The sequence below is a fragment of the Lepisosteus platostomus genome, chromosome 5 (assembly GCF_059453375.1).
Source record: "Lepisosteus platostomus isolate fLepPlt1 chromosome 5, fLepPlt1.hap1, whole genome shotgun sequence".
Classification (NCBI taxonomy): Eukaryota; Metazoa; Chordata; class Actinopteri; order Semionotiformes; family Lepisosteidae; genus Lepisosteus; species Lepisosteus platostomus.
The window spans coordinates 13774702-13778861 of NC_142615.1; the positions used below are offsets into that span (position 1 = coordinate 13774702).

General features: G+C 41.2%; 1 long non-coding RNA gene across 1 annotated transcript; it reads left to right on the top strand.

Moving 5' to 3' along the window:
- The first annotated feature begins 1321 nt into the window (after positions 1–1321).
- LOC148663771 (uncharacterized) lies at positions 1322–1951 on the top strand. Its single transcript, XR_015936446.1, has 2 exons — positions 1322–1449; positions 1621–1951. It is a non-coding gene; the product is annotated as an uncharacterized LOC148663771 (long non-coding RNA).
- Positions 1952–4160: the final 2209 nt, after the last annotated feature.

Genomic DNA, 4160 nt, shown 5'->3' on the forward strand with positions numbered 1-4160 from the left:
CAGCACTGACCTCCTTCCTCTCTCCTGCCGAAGGAGCTGTCTCCACCTCCTCTTCCTCCTGCAAGTCAAGAGACAGGCTGAGAGAGAGACGGGCTGGTGGGACATCGGCGAACAGAGCTGAAGGCAGAGAGCCGGGGAGACAGGCCCAGCTGGGACAACGCAGGACAGACAGAGAGACAGACAGAAAGGAAGGAGAGAGAGAGACAAAGATGAAGGCACAGAAAGACAGCAGGCAGAGAGACTGAGATTGAGGGACAAACAAACCGAGAGAGAGAGGAAGGAGAGAGAGAGACAGAGATCGAGGGACAGACAGACTGACAGACAGGGCTGAAAGAGAGAGACAGAGAGGCAGGGACAGACAGACAGCAGGACGAGAGAGAGACAGAGATCGAGGGACAATAATTTGGTTTCGAAATTTATTCTGAAAATAAACAATCATTCACTCCTGAAAAATATCGAGTTCAAATTATACATTATGTACAATATTATAATCAACATATGGCTAATCATCAAAAATAAAAAAAACTGTACTGGGGGACACAGCTGGCTGTGCTGTTCTGGACAGAACACACTGAGGTCCAGTTTCCACCTCCTGCAGGATCAAACAGCACCTCCACTGGCTCTCCAGTGAACAGAGGGACAGACAGAGAGGCTTCAGGCTGCAGGGTGACAGTGTCTCTGTGAGCTGAAAGACAATCAGGACAGAGGATGATAGAAGAACACACTCTGTCAAGAATATAGAGCCCTCTAGTGACCCTACTGTAGACCTGCTCACCGCCCACAGTGACGATCACAGTGCTGATACTGCTTCCCTTAAGGTCCCTCACTGTGTAGTTGCCCTGATCAGCTGGAGTGAGGGAGCGGAGGGTCAGAGAGCTGTTCTGCACTGACACTCACTGTTCGTACCTGGGGCCAGGGAGCCCTGCGTTGCTCAGTAAGACTATACGAGACTGGACAGATCCTGCAGGATCAAACAGCACCTCCACTGGACCAGCAGTGTGGAGGGGGAGAGACAGAGAGGCACCAGGCTGCAGGCTGTGGACTTCTGAGTGAGCTGAAAAGGGACAGGTAGAAACATGTTGAATATTTAGTTTTACAACAATACCTTGAGTTTGGACTGCGATCAGCTTCATTTTGTATTTCAGCTGTGAAAATGCAATTTCAAAAATGCACGCCCCAGTCATGTTAGGTTCAAGTTACAGTTGCATCACAACTCAATACATTTGCAATTCACTTCAAATGTTGTTTTTGTTTGATCCAGTCTGTCCTCACCTAAAGGAGATATAGACTCAGTCTTTGGAATTTGTATATATATATTTCAGTGATCCCTCAGCCATTCCTTCTGTTTTGTAATTCAATTTCTCTTTTAAAATTCCTTCCCCACTTCTAGGACCTGCAGTTGCTGAACTCCACAATGGCTTCTATTGGAAAGTCTGTGACTGAGACCAAGTAAGTGTTCACTTTTTTATGAAACCATTATTTATTTTGGAGCAATGAGCAATTCTTATATAAATACAATAAAATCATTATGCTCAAACTATGAGAGAGAAAATTAAGGATAATTTAAGAAATCAGTCTTAGCTTGTTTCTATACACAGATGGTATTATTTATTTTCAAAGGAAACCCACGAGGATTCCCCTGGTGTGCAAGATGTGCCTGAATACTTTTGATCAGCTTCCTGCTCACTTGAAGAGGGCGTGTATGAAGCACGCCACGGCAGAAGAGATCAGGATGGCCTCTCAACAGGCGAGGAAGGACATGATAAATCACCTGAAGAACATCGTGGATTACAACAGAATAGAGATCGGGTCTGGCGAGGCAAACAGGGCAGTGGTTGTAAGACTGCTGGAGTCCTTGGCATTAGGGACTAAATATACTAAACGTATGATGCTAAAATGTTATTTTCACATATATTAATGTAATAAATGATTGCTTATGCTTTATGCACTACTTCACTGCTTCACTGCTCTATGCTGTCTGGAAATAAATCCTCAGACTGCTTACTGCCCTGGGCATGTACCAATAAATCCGAATGCACATCTGAATCCCAAACAGAATCTCTAGTAAAATACAATCATTTGTGAAACAGGCAAATGACTGTCTCAGGGGCCCATTCCTCATTCTCAAGACACATGTATGTAGTACGTACACCATGCATTGAGCAATAGGGACTGAAGACACCACAGGTAAGGTTAGAAGTCATTCTGAGGTGCCACATGTGAGGGATACAGCTAGGCATCTTAAATGCAGGGTTTGAGAGCCCTTTCAGGAGCACTGCATCCTTTGAGACAGACCCGTGCGTGTTAAACAAATGATCATTTCTTTCAGCATTAGGGACTAAATATACTAAACGTATGATGCTAAAATGTTATTTTCACATATATTAATGTAATAAATCATTGCTTATGCTTTAACAACAAATCTAATTAAAATAAAAGCTTAAGTTTTGTATTTATCTTGTACCATAGAACATGATTTTCTTTGTATTTCATGCCCACAAAGTGTCCAAATGTTCTATGATCATTTCTTTCAGCATTAGGGACTAAATATACTAAACATATGATGCTAAAATCCTGAAAAAAGGATGTGCTCCATCTCGTCAGTAGATTGGATTCCAAAACTGATTTGGGTCAATATACATTACATTTGAAGATAAGGTACAGTCTACTGTAGGGAGCCATCAACGTAGAAAGCATTGGCCTTCCCTGGGGGGCAGGTAGGTGCAAAAGATAAACCTTTATCCTATCTTTATCCTAAGATAAGTGGCCAAGCTCATCATGTTGCCATAGTAGACAAAGTTCTATAAAATGTTAAATAACTTTTAAAAAAAGCATTTTGGTCTTTCAGTACTGTACAAGGTTAATTAAACTGTCCCTGGTAATGCAAAGTAATTAGAAGCATCCCAGAAACTTTATCTCTAGAAACATTAGCTGTTTTATATCATGTAATTTAGTGTGATGTTGTCAGAATTCAAGGACATTATCACACACAGAAATTGGTTCAGTTAATCTAAAAAACACAGCTAAACATGGGTTTAAATGTAAAATAGAAGTCTTACCTCTTGTCAAAAGATTTAATTCAAGAAGTGAACCTCAGATCCTTTTTTGAAAAAAGTAAGTTCAAATGAAAATGATTGTTAAAAACTGGGCTTTCAATAAATGACAAATTTAAACTAATACTGCTCTGATCATGGTAGCAGGAAGGTGTGAAAATTACTCTGTACCTAGGAGTATTTTGATCCCGAATTCTGAATCCCAAACAGAATCTCTAGTAAAATAGGAGGCACTGGACTATAAATACCCATCCATGTTATAACACACTCACCAAGGGTTTTTTAGTTTAACTCTGAGCTTTGAGAGATTTAATACCTATGGTACCCATATTCATCCTTTATTTAAGGGAAGTACACATCCTAGACACACAGGAAACCCTCTTGCCCCAAGGGAAGACCGGTACTTTGGATGGTAATGATTGAACCTGGCTTACAACAGACATCTTTTGAAATGGTAATTCTTTCAGGTGGCTTGACAAACTTCCTGCCCCAGCTAAGACAGGTACTTTGGATGTTAATGCTTGAGACTAGACATCTTTGGAAATGGTAATTCTTTCCGAGGGCTTGGGAAACTCTATTTCTTTGAATGCACCTGCACTGTTGAATATACTTTAAACCCATGCTTAGCCATGTTTTTAAAATTAAATTATAACGATTTCTGTGTTTGATAATGGTAGCAAAGGCTTACTGGATACGAGTGTCAAGTGTCGACACGAGTGTGAGCAGCTTCGATTCGAGTGTGAACGGTGTCAACACGAGTCCTGTTGTTCAGTACAGTGTCAATACGAGTGTGAACAGTGAGTCCTGTTGGTCAGTACAGTGTCAATACGAGTGTGAACAGTGTCGAAACGAGTGTGAACAGTGAGTCCCGTTGATCAAAAAAGTATCAATATAAGTGTGAACAGTGAGTCCTGTTGTTCAGTATAGTGTCAATACGAGTGTGAACAATGAGTCCTGTTGGTCAGTACAGTGTCAATACGAGTGTGATAAGTGTCGACATGAGTGTGAACACTGAGTCCTGTTGATCAAAAAAGTATTAATAGAAGTGTGAACGGTGAGTCCTTTTGTTCAGTATAGTGTCAATACGAGTGTGAACAGCGAGTCCTG